The sequence below is a fragment of the Girardinichthys multiradiatus genome, chromosome 13, assembly GCF_021462225.1.
Source record: "Girardinichthys multiradiatus isolate DD_20200921_A chromosome 13, DD_fGirMul_XY1, whole genome shotgun sequence".
In the NCBI taxonomy this organism is placed as follows: Eukaryota; Metazoa; Chordata; class Actinopteri; order Cyprinodontiformes; family Goodeidae; genus Girardinichthys; species Girardinichthys multiradiatus.
The window spans coordinates 33,444,892-33,462,953 of NC_061806.1; the positions used below are offsets into that span (position 1 = coordinate 33,444,892).

The following is an 18,062-nucleotide window of genomic DNA, read 5'->3' on the forward strand; positions in this document are numbered from 1 at the left end:
GTAGATGCCGAAAAAGTGAACTTGAGCAGTTTTCCAGATGTGTTAATACAGGTTTGACTAGGTGGAACCATACATGTGCCATTTCACCTTTCTCACATACCACACTGGAGAATTACTTACTGATATCTTACTGATATACTATTGTTGGTTTTGATTACATTGCAATTAAATTGTTCTTGGCGTAATTTGATCATTTGCCTTCATTTTCCCATTCAAATAGGACCATACAATGATATTAAATGTTAACAAGACACAACTCTTCCCTATAAAACCCCTTTGTCATTATGTAAACAGCAAAGACCTTTATAATGCATTTCAAACTAATACAGAGTAATAGGAGTAGATTTTATCAGTGTTTTTTTTTTTTTAAGAACTGGAATTCATGGAACAGCAAAGAAAAGACACCCCTTATATTTGTGTTTTCTTTCGTTTATTTTTGGCAGCTAACCTGCAACAGAAGAAACATATTTTTAAATAGCAGCCTCTGTTTTTATCTGAAATTTTGTTTGCAGGGTTTACTCAAACTGGTGACGTTGGCAGAAGCAGATAAAAAAGTATTTTAGCTGAGTATCTCCCCATCCTGTCACTATGCTGGATGTGTGGACTGGTTCTTCTGTACTGCAAGCATCTCACTGCCGCTGCATTGAGAGGGGGCTCTCAGACGTAAAAATGGCAGATTTCTCATTGTTTCACCGGACGATCACCGTTTAGAGCCAGTCGAGGGTAAATTGGCAAATTTCAATTACTGGTTGATTCAATTGTGCTTCTCCAGAATTACTGTGCCTTCTTTAACACAATTACAGATACTAAAGTTCTCCTAATACGAACTCCACCGACTGCTGTGTTCTACAACAAAGACAGAATAATATTGATTATTTGGACATTGTGAACATTTCCGTCCAAATTAAACCAAATGTAACGCGTCTTTTTTCCCTACTTTACCCAAAACGATATTTGACCGTTTAACTTTAACAAGCCCTCTGAATTCGGCAGCTTGTGTCTAACTGTATTTTTCTGATGTTCAATGAACATCAGAAGGGTTAGGGTAGGGTTAGGGTTAGGGGTTAGGGTTAGGGTTAGGGGTTAGGGTTAGGGTTAGGGGGTTAGGGTTAGGGTGGTGTTATAAAGTTTTTTAGCTTAAACATGTTGCTTGCTTTGCTCAACAAAGGCTAAAAATCCCAGTAGTCTGCTGTGGGTTTACAATTAGCAGAGACAAGTCACCCGTTGTCACTCATTTTCACAGTTTTATTGAATATTCTGCTTTAAAATGTAAAATAAGTGCAGACTGTTCGGCACCAAAAAATCAACAGATTTTTTTTCAACTAAAACTGTGATTAGTCTCAGCATGGTCCTCACTGGTCTCCGGTGTCCACCCCCCCCCCCACCCTTATACCCCCCCTGTTCTGTCAGTGTTGAAGCCAACACCTCAATCCCAGTCAACAACAAACAAATCCAGCAAGTCTTTGTTTGTGTGTGTCGCTGTATGAGTTTTGGCTGAACACTTACTTGGTTAAAAAATTTGTGTGTTTGTGGCGGGGGGGGAATTATAAATTATTGGAGTCCTGAAATAGCAACAGACCCCCCAGCGTGGCAAAGTTTGATAGATGAAAGGCTCTGCCTAGGGCAAAGAGTGTTGACTGAGTCTGCTGCTTGTTCCCTCCACTGTCTGTTCTGACAGAAGATTGAACGTCTTAATGTGCCTGCTTGGCTTTTGCTCATCAAAATAGAATCCATTCAGATGATTTCTTCAAGACAAATGTCTGTTTAAAAAGGGAAAAAAAAAGGTTGAGACACAACTTCTTACACTGTCACTTTTGAAAGATTGTCTCTACTTTAGGATATCATCAAAATCAACACTTGACAGCTAAAATCAATAATCAATATGCAGTGTTTTTAAATAGCCAACATTGAGTATTTGCAAATGACATGTTTGCCAGCAGTGGGGTTTAAAAAAAGAACCGTGCACCTTTTCGTTTACGTTCACATTCCAGTTCAGAAGTGTTTTATTTATCCCACAGGGGACAACGTCGGGAAACAACAAATACATCTTCACCACTCCTAAAATAAATCAAAATGTGCTGTTCTGCTCTGTTTAAGAAAGAAAACTCTTAGCACTAAAACGGTGGCCAGTAGATAGATGTCAAAGGGTTCTATTTAGTAAAAAAAAGACCAAATGCAGCAGTTGGCAAACCAGCTTAATTTTTTGATTACCTTCCTGGTGAGTTGAAGAAATATTTCTCTTTTCAGAGCTATAGACTGCCCAGTGCACAGTTTGGAGTCATCTTTTGCAAGCTATTTAACTCTGCTCCCGTTTTGACCTAAAGTGAACATAAAGTCATAAAGAATCAGGTCGGCAATAGTAAAAGTGGATTCCAGTGCATTTAATTTGTTTTTGGAGTTTTGTAAAAAGAAAAAAATAGATTCTTTGTAGGGAAGAAGGGCGTTTAACGTCATCAGGGTTAACCTGTTTACAAAGCGCCTCGAGAACCACAGAAGGTTTGTTTTTTTCTTGCTATGCTTGCTCATTACATGCTCCAAAACAACAGCGCAGATTTATTTACTGTTGCTCCCAAGTCTGCTGCAGCCGCACTCGTAAACTCCTCTGCTCTCCACTCCACTTCTACCCTCACATCAGAGCGAGCACAACAGCAGCGTCGGATATTTGCACAGAGGATTTTCCTTCTTCAGCTTTTACTGTCTGACGTGCTTGAGCCTCAATTTTACTGTCATTTTCTCAGTTAATTTCAGCAGCAGCAGCGCATAAAAAAACAACAGCATGATAACTTTATCGGAAGAGCCGGGGGAGGTGTTGTGGTAGTTGTGACTTAGTTTGTGAGTAGGATGATAAATGAACATGAGCTGCTATCTAAACTCGGTTTGTTACTGCAGCCGCTCTGCTCAGGTGCCAGGTATTATTGGAGGCAGAAATCTGCTATCCAGATCAGTTTGGCTGACTAATAAATGATGGGGGCTTGTGATGCAAGCTCCAGATTAAAAGCATACTTGAACAATTTTTCTCTAGAGTTTTAAATTTAGGACAGAAATATGTATAATCTGACAAATTCTTTAAATAAAAAATGACATTCACTGATAACTGTTGTTATTGTTATGTTATTTAATTTTCATAACTTTTCTCTAAACCTTAAAATTCAAAATATATATATTTTTCACAATTTCTCTCGAACATTAATTTGTCGTATAATCTCTGTATCAACTGTGGAAATCGAGACTAATGTCAAAAAATTAATTCTGATAATTTCCTTAATTTCGGTACCTTTATATGATAAATGTAATATAATAATTTATTTTACAGTTTAAAATTAGAGAACCTAATAATCAGTGTCTATTCTTCACCAGTTTAGTAAGTTGTACTGAAAATCTGCCTGACAGAAAATAAAAAACATCGTTAATAATAAAATTTTTCGCTTATTTAAAATTCTGAAAGTCTACATCTGTTTTTTTTACCTTTCATTCTACCCCTTTTAACTTCTCAATATCTTCTAAAAGCAACATCTGTATCCTCAATTTTAAGGTCACTACTAATACCATTGCATAATCTAATGCCCTGAACTTAAACACATCTGAATTCCACATTAGTTTTCACATTTCAAGAGCTTTATCACATTTTGTCATGTTAAAACCTGTATTCTACTGGGATTTTATGTGATAGACCAACAAACAGTAGTGCATAATTGTGAAGTCCAAGAAAAATACATGGTTGTCAAAATTGTTTACTTATAAAAGGTTGCTTGCACCTTTATTCAGTCCTCTATAATTGTATACCCCTAAATAAACAAGGTAAACAGTCACCATGATTAGGAAATAGAATCCATCTGTATATAATTATATCTCCTGTAAAGTTCCAAGAGGTTTGTTAGAGAATATTATTGAACAAGCAGCTCAAAAATGGTAACTCTAGAGGACCTTCAGAGGTTCTCAGCTCAGGTATAAGAATCTGTAGACAGGACAAGCTTCAGTTGTGCACTGCACAAATCTGGACCTCCTAGAAGAGTGGCAAGAAGAAGCAGGCCTTACATTTAAAGTTTACCACAAGTTGTATGTAGGAAAGAGCAAAGATGTGGAAGAATGCTCTCTGGTCAGATGAGACCTAAAATTAAATATAAGTGTTGTGTGTGAAGGAAAACTAATGCTACACATGATTTTGGACACACAGTCCCCACAGTAAAACATAGTGGTGGCAGCGTCATGCTGTGAAGATCAATTTCCTTAGCAGGGAAAGGGAAGCTTTTCCGAGTTGATGGGAAAATGGAGCTAAATAGGAGGCAGTCCTGGAAGGGAACCTAGTCGAGGCTGAGAAAGACTTGAAGCTGGGGCATAGTTTACCTTCCAGCAGGACAACAACCCTAAACATACAACCAGAGTTACAGATGTTGAGACGTTTTCAATTTTTCTATTCAGTCTGACTGAGCTTGAGGTGTTTTACAAGGAATGGACAAAAATTCAGTCCTTAGATTTGCAAACCTGATAGAGGCATACACCAAAGGATCTGACTCGGTACTGGTCCAAAACTATCGGCTCAGTGGGGCTGCGTGCTAAGTGCAAATTCATGCTTCACTTTTTTGATTTGTATTTATATAATCACGCATGACTTTGTGTTGGTCAATCACATAACATCCCAAAGAAGGGCAAAGATGTTTGTCTTAACAGGAGAAAATGGGAAAAGGTTCAGGTTGTCTGAATACCTTCACAAGGCACAGTATGTAAAAATGTTGCTCATCCAAATTTTCCACAGCTCTGTACAAAACTCTGTTTATGTGGTTGCCAACAGATTTTATAATCTATAATCACAACTAAGAGTTTTGTTTTATTACACTGTTTGGATTCCGATGTAATCTAATGTAATTTAAGTGTTGCGTCAAAGTGTGCCTAGTGGCACTAAAATCATAAATGTGGTTTTCTCTTCATTAATCTATAACTTGTTTATACCAGATAACCAGACCATACCAGTTATTCATTACCAGTTCCTTTTCTGCTTCTGTGTGTGTTTTTCTTTCGTTCATGACTATGTTCCTCTGTCTTACACTGTCTGAAAAAGAATAAATCACCTAAAATATACCAAAAATTAATTACCTGGAAAGTTGTTCAACCTTTCTCTCTTGAACATAACAATACATAATAGTATAATAGTAGTCTGTGTATAACAGTGGGCTGTTGGAATGAAGGCCACAGTAAATCAGAGAAAGGTCCCGGGTGTCTGTGGAGGATGGCACAAATAACAATAAAATATAAATGATTTAAAATCAATTATGAAATTTCACAGAAATGAAAAAAAAGAAAAACTGAAAAAGGGCAACTCAACCTTTTAAAATAATCAGAAAAACAATGGATTTTAAATAACTAGGTTCCTATGAAGAACAGATTATTGTGCTCAAATACTTTTTATATATGCATTGTTTTCTGTAATCCACTTAGTAAAAACATCAGGTAAGAAGTTAGAGTTCACTGTAAGAAGATGATGAAGAAGAAGAAGTGATGAAGAACCATTCTTTTTCTAGAGCAATAACAATTTATGGAGCAAATTCCTGCAGTGAAAATTGATGTGCTGCAATCTCCGCAGCTTATCTGTGTGTGTGTGCTGTTGTGTGTGTGTGTGTGTGTGTGTGTGTGTGTGTGTGTGCTGGTGTGCGTGTGTGTGTGTGTGTATGTGTGTGTGTGCTGGTGTGCGTGTGTGTGTGTGTGTATGTGTGTGCGCGCGCGCACCATCTATTGTCCTGTCACTAATCACAGCAGCTCAAGGCTTCATTTAAACAGTGTAGCGCGGCGCAGCGTCCCGTAATAACTTATCAACAGTTGCAGCTTATAGATGAAGGCTTAATTGCTAAAATGCTGCAGTGCTTCTTATTATAATGTAAAACAAAGGGACAGTGGACACTGAAATTACCTGTTTCCAAATAATCACAATTTTGGGATTAGAACATTATTTAAATAACTGTAAACCATGAGTTATAACAGAAAATAATTTTTTTAATAAGTGATGGATTAGAAACGGTGATGATTCAAAGCAGATTTAAAATTTTGGAGGGCCATAACCACCTAATGCTCGCATCACTTCTGATGTTAATCAGATCTAAATCATTTTCCACTGCGCCGTGAACAGTCACGTCAAGGCAGCGCATCCAGACAGGAGAAAAGTAATCAGTATGTGAAACTAGAAAGTGCTGCAAGACCCTCTTCAAAGGATGCACAGTACTCAGAATTGGAATAGGATGCATTTTAATAAAAGACGCTGTTGAAAATGTTTTATCCTTTTCTGCTGTTCCTTGTTATGAAGCACAGTGATCATCGTGTCAGAGATGGATTTCATTCAGATCGCTGCACGATTTCATTAAAAGTATTCAAGCTTGAACTGGACAGAGACTGATTCTGAACACTGATTCTTTAGTCCCTAAATTATACAGATTTATTTTACATATCCAGCTTACATGTACAAATATGCAGTTTAAGGTTTTTAGATTAGTTTTTATTTCATTTACTTTTTATAATAATAATTGAAAACCTTTTTTTTTAAATGTCTGAATCTAAGTTGCAATCGTCAGAGTTAGTTTAACTCACCAGCTAAATATTTAGTTCCCATTTGATCAGTTTTTTCCAAATGTTCCTGAAAGGTTTTAACATCTAGACAAGTATGGTTGCACTTTGCCTACGAACTGTGTGAAAGCTCCTCCTTTTGATTCACTTTTGAATTATTTTGGATTTCTTAATGATGATTTGCAGCTTTTCAGCCCAGATTTAGACCTCAGGTATGGAGTTTAATCTGCAGTTCATCAAAGTGAAGCTGATGTTAATCAGCTGTGGTGACCAGTAGCTCCGCTGCTAATTGCTGGTTATTTCCAGATGACACTTATTTGTTAGTTTAAAACCTAAATTGTTTCAAAATCTTAATGATGGTCTTAGATTTTCGCAGCATTATCCAAAGCATCAGTATGTGAGATGTCATCTATTTTTCAATTATTTCTGCAATTATTTTAGTAATGGATCAGCACTCTGGGCACAAATATGCGCCAAACGTATATTGCACTTATAAATCTAGCTTTGAAATGTTTTGAAATGAAGTGGTGGAAAAATATGGGTTTATTCAACAGCAGAAAAGATTTGTGCCTTTTATTCAGCAGTTTACTGATACACAACCGAAGAAGTGTAAAACTTCTGCATGTTTCACTGGAGTTACAAATGCAGATTTTTGCTCAATCTTTTCATCTCAAACGTAACAGCAACCAATCAAACTTGTCAGCAAGAAGAGAGCTGTGTTTCTTTTCCAGTTTCCTTAATGTATCACCCATTCAGATTTGTTTTGTTTAACAGAAGAAATGTGCTCCAGGTTCCTATAGCCAGAAAATAGTGAGGTTCTTAGAGTTCATGCATTTTAGCTTGAAAAGCAATTTCAAAACATTTGGCTCGTCATACAGTTTAAAAACTAATTCTACCATATGCTAAGTAAGTAAACCTCTCAATTTGGAGGAAGTTAGAAGTCATTTTCTAAAACTTTCTACTTATTGTTCTAGATAGAAAAAATTTACTCAGCATCTGTAAATATTTAGTATGAACTGTATTTTTCTGCTTTGTATCTGCATTTAAATGCCCCAAAACTGCACAAAACTCAACCACAGTACGCAGAACAAAAAGCTTTTTTTAACATTAAAGCCTGTAAATGCTCCACTAATCTTCTAACTTATAATAATAAAATCCAATGTAATTGATCTGAATAGGAATACATGCTTATATTGTAGGTATGTGTGTGTTCTTGTATGATCTATTGTCCTGTTTCTATAATCGCAGGGACTATTGGTTCCGTTTGAATTCACTTTCAAATAAAATACAACTTTAAACAAAAACCATTTACATGGATTAGAACAGAGAGTTCCAGCTTCTGGCACAGCAATTGCTCTTTAATCCCTTTCTGTGCCCATATATGATTTATTTCTTTTCAGTTTAAGGTACTAATAATCTGAGTTCATGTCAGACTGTGTTGTTAAACAAAATGGACACTTTTGAGTGTTTTTTTTTTTTTCTTTACCTTTTTCTATCCCTTGTCCTTTAGATTTGCCGCCATCACTGCTGCTGGAAACATACAGGAGGAAAGAATCTGAAGAATGGAGAAACAAACTTTTTTATTTTTATTTTAATTAACAGATATTGTACTGTATTATTATTTTTTTCAAACCAATTCTTATCTCTTGATTGTCGCATCCGAGGTCACGCACAACATCCTCCTCCATCCCGTTTGAGGTAACCTCGTCCTTGTTTTCCTCCTGAAGTGACCCTGGCACAGAAGTGATTTTATGTTTAAATAAGCCTGGGCTTTAGATGCGGCCGGATTTATTGGGGGACATGAGCCAGCACCCATACTGAAATATGAAGAGCTCAAATAAGAAATCAGGGTCACAATCTGTGAAAGTAATTGAAAAATCCCTCCCTTTTTATTAGAGTTCATATTCATGCTTCCAGTTTTCATAGCAATGTGGGTTTAAAAAAAGTATTATACAGGCAAAGCAGGAGGTATTAGGCTAATGTGCAGAGATGAGCTTTGGTGCACAAACATGACTGAAAGACTGATTTAAAATCCTGTAAACAATCATATTTACTAATTAAAGATATCAGTGTGCAGGAGCTCCAATTGAAAGTGTTTCTGATTACGACACGTTTAGTTTTCCATAAAGTCTAACTATTTACAGACCGGTTTGTGTTTTTTTTTTAGGCTCTTCAAGGTTTCAAACGAATATGGTTTCAAAACCACTGTTCTATGGTTTAAAGTGCGTTTGATGTTTTTCTTTCTGCCATAACTTCCCACTGCCTGTCAGCTGGCTGAAAGAAGGCTACTTAAAACCATCTGTTTGAGTATATTCCCTGTCCAAAAGAAATCACTAACAGCCATGGTGTGGTGCCTGCAATAACTCCTATTATATTAATATAGTTTTAAAACTATAGTAGGCCTGGTACGCAGTTGGCTGCAGGCTGGTTATCGGAGCAGGGAGCCCAACTAAGTATCCAGCTACTATCAGCTTGTTAGGCTCCCAGCGTTACTCTATAACCAAATTCCAAAAATGTATAATAATCTGTGCAATAAGCACTTGTGCTCTATAATTTTAAAATCAAAATGACACAAAATAATGTTATAGATAACTTTATTAAAACCTAAATATTAAATATGGGTTATAATCATCAGAAGTAGAACAAATTGTTGCTTTTCCATTTTCAGTAAGAGCAGTTGGGTCATGTTGTACATTTTTGCCTTTTTTCTAAAGAACAAAACTCTTTTAATGCTTAATAATGAACTGTTTTTTACATGCATTTATAATAAAATCACATGATGTCACACCACTCCTAGATTTTTATGAATTTACCCATTAGTATTTTAGTTTTTGACTTACTGACTGAATGGACACCATTCTAAAATCATATGAGGACCAGTTAGCTTTTTGGTACCATTCCTTCAAATTCAAGTTAAATTGGGTCTGTAGTTGTTAAACTGGGTATGTTTAAAATGCAGAACAATGCAATAAAACTGCTGTTCTCTGACATTTTACAGATGAAATAAAGGTACTAAACTCACAAACTGGGATTTAATGAATCTGTGTTTAGTCTTGGATTCCTTATCTAACAAGTGAAAGGGTGTCGGTTTTGAAAAAGCGCTGAACAGAGTCAACCCAGATGGCAAAGAAGCAGTGCAATGGCTGTGTGTCGTAGTCTAAAAACTGGAAACATGATTGTGATTAAAGCAAAAACTTTGTACTTTTTTATTCCAAAATACATTAAAATGAGTCCCTGATTAAAATGAATGGCAAATGGTGCACCTTTTGTGACAATTTGCTATTTGCATGTAAAATAACTTGAGAAAGATTTTTACTTGGCAAACTGTTGGACCAGAAGTGGTCAAATTGAAACTTTGCTCTTGAAGTTAAATATGTTAAACTTCAGGTTACATCCATTCATTAACTCATTTTCTTTTAGTGAGGGATTTGAATTTTTCTGAACCTTTCACCTAAAGGAACCCTTTACTTGTTGTGTTTTTTTTTTTACTTCCCGACCTGTTTGTTTACAGTCTAACCATTGCATGTATAAGTAGACTTCTTTCATGATCTGTGCTTTACTATAAGCCCCTTAATAACCCTGTTAAAACCCAGAACCCTTCCAGAAAGTGAGCCTGTAGGAAGCAGATTAGAGCCAGCTGTTAAACTGGACCGTTGGGCGGCGGAGTGACGATTGAGCCGATGTTGTGCGTGACCTGCGTTGCTTTGGAGATGTGAGGATGATGAGGAGGAACGTGAACTGGAGCACTGAATGTGTGCCTGCAGCAACAGTTTGACTTTACACACGAATCGACAGATCGACGAATCAACCGATGGATCATCAGACAGGTTGGATCTAAAACAAACAAACAAACATGGAAAAAAAAAAGACAGACAAAACATAATCGCCGCGTGCCAAAGCTGGGATCTGCTGCATTTTCACTACACTTTTAAAAAAAAGGGTTCTTCTTCTTCTTGTCATTGTAAATAGGATATACATGTTTGTTTTTTTGTTTTTTTGCCTGTATTGATAGATTTGTAAAATTTGCAGACACATTTTGTTACATTTTGTAAACTGGGAGCAATTCGTCCCCCCGACAGCCCTCCTTTTAGCTGTTCATTTTTTAAACCCCTCTTTCAGTTTCTGTCGACTCTTTGACAATTTCTGTTTGTTTGTTTGTTTGTTTACTTGTGATGATGGACTTTTAAACAAACACGATGAAAGCAGTGTAAGTGTGTACGTGCAACAATTTTTTTTTCTCTGATCCCATCTCTCCTTCTCCTCTTTTTGTCCCAAACCGGAGTGGAACCACTACAAAAAAACTGAAAAAAAGAAAAAGACCAGTTGGCAATGCTTCAGTCACTACTTCTTCGTCTGACCGGCACTGGACTTCTGCCTGCCACCTCCCCGCTGAGAGGAGGGAGTAAGGGGGGAGACGGGGGGACTTCGCTTCACATCAAATCAGATTTTAAAAAACTGAACACAAAAAAGCACCTTTGGAACCTTTTTTTTTTTGTCTTTTTTTAACTGTGCAGAAGTGAAGTCAAGTGCTATTATTATATTATTACTATTGTTAATATTATTATTGTAGCCACTCTGTCTGGAATCCTTTTTTTTTTTTTTTTTTTGAAGAAAAGCAAAGAAAAAACTGAAAAAAATCTATACAAACTTAAGCCAATCTGCACATTTTGTTCTAACGAACATATGCTTGTATGACCAAGTGACTGTCATGGATCTATGTTTTAAACGATAAGGAACGAACGACCACATGAAAACAAGTAAAAGAAAAAAGAAAACTTAAGAGGCTGTCAAAATGTCAGCAAATGCAGAAGGAATTAATGGAAACGATCATGCAATCTACAAACTCAACAGCAAAAACCCACAATCAAGAATCTTCATGCTGCCTGAATCATACTTTATTCTTTCTTTCTTCCTCGTCATCTATTTTAGTCTATTCTTTTTTTCTCTTCTTCTCTTCCTCTTGTTTATTTTCTCTTTTTGACGTCCCACACACCAACATAAACACCTGTGATAAATAAAAATAATTTAAAAAAAAGATAAATAGCCTTTTATTCGATACATTACTACATGTTGGCTCGGTAGACTTAGTTGAAACTAGTTCCATTCCAACAAAAAAAGCATAATAGCAAAATATGAGCTTCTTTATGTATTGCTTCTGCCGCTGTAGTGTTCTGGTCAGAGTTAATGATGAAAAGACAACATATATCTAAAATACTGTATTTACAAATGCAAACCAGGGCTGGCCTCAGCAGAACAGTGATTGGGGGGGGGGGGGGGGGGGGGGAGTGTTTTCAAATCCATCCAGTTGCAGTCTTGAGGTTTTGTGCAAAGCTTTGTCAGCTTGTATGAATTGGTAAAGGTGCTTTTTTTCTTTTATTGCTTTGTAGATCCAAAAAAAAAAAAAAAAAACCTCTGCATCACCAGAGCTCTCGTCTGTGGCGCTGTTCGACATCCTTGTGCAAAAAGACGGCAGCGCTGCAGAGAGCCTCGAGGTCGATGCTCCGCCTTAGAAAGCTAACCAAGAGAGTTTTATTTTTGCAAGTGAATAATTTTAGTTGAGTATATTTCTGATTAATGATTGAATGTATTTGCTTTGAGGAGTTATGTAAATGTTGTGAATGTGGCCACAATATAACCAGAAGAAGGAAATGATGAGAAGTCCTCTCTAATGCCTAAAAATGAAAATAAAAACTAAACCTGAGTATTTACTATTCTGGATCACCACTGCTTTTACGTGTGAATTTGCACAACAGGAAAATGTTTTAGCTTCTGGCAGTCACGTTAAATCCAACATGGCTTCTTAACACTGGACCATCATTTTGTTAAATCCACAACAGAGGTGTGGTTTTCTCATAATCATTCATCGAAACGTGATGCTTACACATTTGGTAAGCTTTATCCTAACTATAGGGTTAATTTTTGTGTAACAAAGTGGAACGGTGCAGGGAATAAGTATTGAACACTCTTTGAAATGTATTGAGAAAAAACATTTACTTAAACTGTTTCCTGTATGGAGAAAATAGTGCAGTGCACTGCTCAGGTGTGATTTTGACTCCTGATAGAAAAACAGGAGAGGAGTGCCTGGTTATGATTGGTTTGTTTTGTATTTATGTTATTTCCACTTGCGGAAACTGGAGCATTCATAAACGTATTTGCAACCCATGCTAGAAGTATGTTTCACCACAATAAGGTGACTCTTGAAAGAACTCTTTGCTCTTACTCATAATGAAATGCTTCTGGTGCAATACCTGGGTAATGAGCAAGCATTTACTAGGTCATCAATTAGAAGTGAACCAGCTGATTTTAATTGGCACTGTTAGGAGGGAGAGCGATTTTCTACATACTAATAGATTTCACCTGTTTTTCGGCCTTTATGCAACGTCTTTTCCAGACTTGTTTAATGTTTATTCCCTGAGTCATTCCAGTTTACTGCACCACATCTTTTGGCTTGTTTTGAGTTCTCTGTATGTGTTGATCACTTAAGATTGTTATTAACATCAGGTGGTGATTTCATGCTAATCACCCCAATAGAAATATATTTACTCAAAGCAAAAGTTGACTATTTGTCTGATCCATCTCCTGTTAAGTGAAATCTGGGAAACTGAATACATCCTTAGTCTTCATTCATAAATCTTATCAATGCTGGTTTGCCATTTTGTTGGATATTACATGTAAACTGACAGAAGCGGAAAATTTAGCAAAGCTGTAATAGCTAAACTTTCATGTCTTCATTTTAATTGCACTCCATGTTGATTTCCACTTGATAAATGTAAGACTTGTGACAATCAAAATTTGCACTAATTTGCACCAAATTTTATTCCCTTACTTCCAAGTAAAAAAAGTGGGACATTTTTGCAAAATATCACCAGCCTAAAAGTGTCTTAAAACAGGTTTGCGTGCAAGAAAAGAGTAAAAAAAACAACAACATACAATCCAGTTTCTTTTCTCTTAAAGAAAATCTGTAATTCAACCAAAGCAAAAAATCACATCAGTTTGTCATGTGCATCTGAGAGGATGACTTCTGGTTCCTTTTTTGGAGAAAACAGGTGCTGTAAATGTGTTGGGTTTTTTTTGTGTTTTATCTAGTTGGGGGGTGCTGAGGCCAGCCCTGCTTCATAACAGAGATTCTGCTTCTTCTACTACTGCTACTATCAAACAACCAACCCTGGGCACAAAAACACATCTGGACACTGTTCCAAATCTCCTATATGAGGCGTTTGAAGTTTTTAGCTTTGCACGCCACACCAGCAACTTTGCACTGAAAACCCAAATTGATGTGGAGCACCAGCTTGTTTTTTTGTTTAGTTCTGAACACTTTTGATAATCATTTTTCGGCCTAAAGGATGTAAAGTCGAATCAGTTTGGGTTGAATGTGTTTTGTAGAGCTACACTGATAACAGCCATGACTATTTGTTTTTACATAGTTGGAGCGGTGTTCAAGCTCGGTTTCTGTAGCCCAGGTCAACAAAACAACATGTTGATGTCTGCTGTATTTCAATAAAACACAGCCTTTTTCAAAGGGTACACCTTCTGCCTCTCTCTGTCTTTGTTTGCTCGATTTTAGGCATTTTAAATAGAAATCAAACCAATAATTTGTGGTTCTTAAAAAAGCTTGTTTTTGTTTAAAAGCTGCAGCACAAAATTTGAATATTTGATAGATTATTCTGGGTTTCCTTTGCAGTCTGGAAAACATTTGTGCTTTCAGACTTTATTCTCAATCCCGTTCCCTAAAAATATGTCCGTTCATCAAGGTGCCTGTCATCTGTCCGACTTGCTATCTGTTTATCCATTCCATACATTTTTTCTTCATCTAGCTTTTTTTGTCCACTATCCTTCCATCCATTGTTCCCTGTGGCCATTGGTTTACTTGTCATTAATCCATTTAACCATCAATATACCCATCAGTTTGTTCGTCACCCAACCATTTATCCAATTGTCTATTATGCCACCATCACTCTAGCCATATGTTTGTGTATCAAACACATTTATCTATTCTTTTATGTTTGCATTGGTGTCCATCATTTGGTTTGTTCATCATGTATCCATCTATTATTATGTATCCATTTGTTTATCATCCATCCACATCCATGCATCAGTTTGTTCCTCATCCATCCATCAGTCCGACCATCCATTTGTTCATATGTCCTTGTCATCTGTTTGGTCATTATCTTACCATCCATCCACCTTTGTCAATGATCCATCCTTACTGCAGCCATCTGTTTGTTCAACCCATTAATCTGTCTATCCTTAAATTTGTTTACAGATCCATGCATCCATATTTCAGTTTGTTCATGATGTATCTTTATGTCTGCCCTCCACTAATTTCTCCATCATGCCTTAAACCATCCATCCATCCTTCTATTTATCCATCTGCCCATTTTCAGTTTTATCCTTTAGAAAGTTGCTAATAAGGGTGGAAAAAATAAGTCTGGAAAAGTAGAAAGAGTTGTTTGTCTTTTATTGAATACGTTAAATATGATCTCATGCATATTTATATAAAAAAAGCTTGACTCCTTAAAAAACATCACTACCAGCGTCTGCATCATTTGATGCAATTATCTGCAGGCACAAATGAGCCCTTTGTTTTATTCTCGAGTAAAATAACCACTTCTTTTTAAATATAGAAAACACAAAGGTGTCTTCCTCCTGAACAATGTGAAATGTTGTCTAAAAAGGAAATGGTGAAAAGACGTCTACAGAAACCAGTCTATTTATGTCTAAACTTGCTAACCAAAGCTGGCTCTATGGACTTAAACAAATTCAGTTTTCAAATAACAGTGTAAACTCATGTATTTAGTTCGGTTGTGTGGCAGAACCACAAGTAAAAATGGATGAGAGTGTAATATTAATAATCTATTTGTTAGGACTTTTCAGACCAACAAATGAATCATGTTTAGTCAAATCAGATGCACCTATACAGGTCCTTCTCAAAATATTAGCATATTGTGATAAAGTTCATTATTTTCCATAATGTCATGATGAAAATTTAACATTCATATGTTTTAGATTCAATGCACACTAACTGAAATATTTCAGGTCTTTTATTGTCTTAATACGGATGATTGTGGCATACAGCTCATGAAAACCCAAAATTTCTATCTCACAATATTAGCATATTTCATCCGACCAATAAAAGAAAAGTGTTTTTAATACAAAAAACGTCAACCTTCAAATAATCATGTACAGTTATGCACTCAATACTTGGTCGGGAATCCTTTGGCAGAAATGACTGCTTCTATGCGGCGTGGCATGGAGGCAATCAGCCTATGGCACTGCTGAGGTCTTATGGAGGCCCAGGATGCTTCGATAGCGGCCTTTAGCTCATCCAGAGTGTTGGGTCTTGAGTCTCTCAACGTTCTCTTCACAATATCCCACAGATTCTCTATGGGGTTCAGGTCAGGAGAGTTGGCAGGCCAATTGAGCACAGTGATACCATGGTCAGTAAACCATTTACCAGTGGTTTTGGCACTGTGAGCAGGTGCCAGGTCGTGCTGAAAAATGAAATCTTCATCTCCATAAAGCTTTTCAGCAGATGGAAGCATGAAGTGCTCCAAAATCTCCTGATAGCTAGCTGCATTGACCCTGCCCTTGATAAAACACAGTGGACCAACACCAGCAGCTGACACGGCACCCCAGACCATCACTGACTGTGGGTACTTGACACTGGACTTCTGGCATTTTGGCATTTCCTTCTCCCCAGTCTTCCTCCAGACTCTGGCACCTTGATTTCCGAATGACATGCAGAATTTGCTTTCATCCGAAAAAAGTACTTTGGACCATTGAGCAACAGTCCAGTGATGCTTCTCTGTAGCCCAGGTCAGGCGCTTCTGCCGCTGTTTCTAGTTCAAAAGTGGCTTGACCAGGGGAATGCGGCACCTGTAGCCCATTTCCTGCACACGCCTGTGCACGGTGGCTCTGGATGTTTCTACTCCAGACTCAGTCCACTGCTTCCGCAGGTCCCCCAAGGTCTGGAATCGGCCCTTCTCCACAATCTTCCTCAGGGTCCGGTCACCTCTTCTCGTTGTGCAGCATTTTCTGCCACACTTTTTCCTTCCCACAGACTTCCCACTGAGGTGCCCTGATACAGCACTCTGGGAACAGCCTATTCGTTCAGAAATTTCTTTCTGTGTCTTACCCTCTTGCTTGAGGGTGTCAATAGTGGCTTTCTGGACAGCAGTCAGGTCGGCAGTCTTACCCATGATTGGGGTTTTGAGTGATGAACCAGGTTGGGAGTTTTAAAGGCCTCAGGAATCTTTTGCAGGTGTTTAGAGTTAACTCGTTGATTCAGATGATTAGGTTCATAGCTCGTTTAGAGACCCTTTTAATGATATGCTAATTTTGTGAGATAGGAATTTTGGATTTTCATGAGCTGTATGCCAAAATCATCCGTATTAAGACAATAAAAGACCTGAAATATTTCAGTTAGTGTGCAATGAATCTAAAATATATGAATGTTAAATTTTCATCGTGACATTATGGAAAATAATGAACTTTATCACAATATGCTAATATTTTGAGAAGGACCTGTACAGTTTCGCTTTGTCTTATCTCAAACTGAATTAAATCCACTGGAACAACACAGAGTACAAACAAACAGCTTGTTCCCAGCAGTCCAAAATGAAATTAAGTAGTTCTAGTTAAATTGAGTTTCCCCCACAGCGTTGTTCAACTCAACCTCAAGAAGGGGAGGAGCTCAGAGTAAAGTTGCAGCTCTGTCTGCAAAACATCTCTTGTTGATGTGATTTGTGTAGGAACTTCTTTAGGGAGGTGTTTCGGACATACCCCTCTGGGAAGGGTTCTTGGACCAGGCAAGGAGGGCTTATAGTAATTGTAAAAAGACTACACCCTCTAAGTCTGGTTTTTTAATGAACCATTGATGTAGCCTTTACCAAATCTTGCCTCAAGTGTATAAAACCACACACCACAGGTCAAAGATGAAGCCAGAATATAAAAGGTTTATGGAAAAACTAATTACACCCCAAAAGCCTTACCATATGTATAGCACACATAAAACTCCTAGAATTTAATAGCCTGTACTTTTTTGTTACTTAATCATCTTATTATTTTTCAGTCGCTCAAGGATAAAGCCAAATACAAATTCACAGCGCTGGCCTGTAATTGGATTGATCAGGTCTTTATCAATTGTACTGCATGTTTTCCACCAACTCTCTCCTCTCTTTACTGCACCACAGTTTTATTACTTATTATTACCTTTGTGTGGTCTTAGGAATATGGTCTGACTTAATGTGTTTCAGAGAGTCCAGCTTGGCTCTGAATGCAACTGCTGAAGCAACAGGCTTGACTATCCCAATATTTAGTAGATGCCACATATTTTATGGGCACAGGCTTCACATCTTTGAACGACAGCCAGGATATACAGTACAGACCAAAGGTTTGGACACACCTTCTCATTCAAAGAGTTTTCTTTATTTTCATGACTATGAATATTGTAGCTTCACACTGAAGGCATCAAAACTATGAATTAACACGTGGAATTATATACTGAACAAAAA

The 18,062-nt window shown here is 37.2% G+C and overlaps 1 protein-coding gene across 3 annotated transcripts in view; it reads left to right on the top strand.

Annotated features, from left to right (window-relative positions):
- LOC124879115 (zinc fingers and homeoboxes protein 2-like) overlaps positions 1-10,577 on the top strand; it is a 176,274-nt gene extending 165,697 nt beyond the window's left edge. For all 3 annotated transcript variants that reach the window (XM_047383443.1, XM_047383445.1, XM_047383444.1), the window contains one exon: positions 8,060-10,577. The gene's annotated coding sequence lies outside the window, so the exon portion shown is untranslated. The remainder of the gene's footprint in view (positions 1-8,059) is intronic.
- The last annotated feature ends 7,485 nt before the right edge of the window (positions 10,578-18,062 follow it).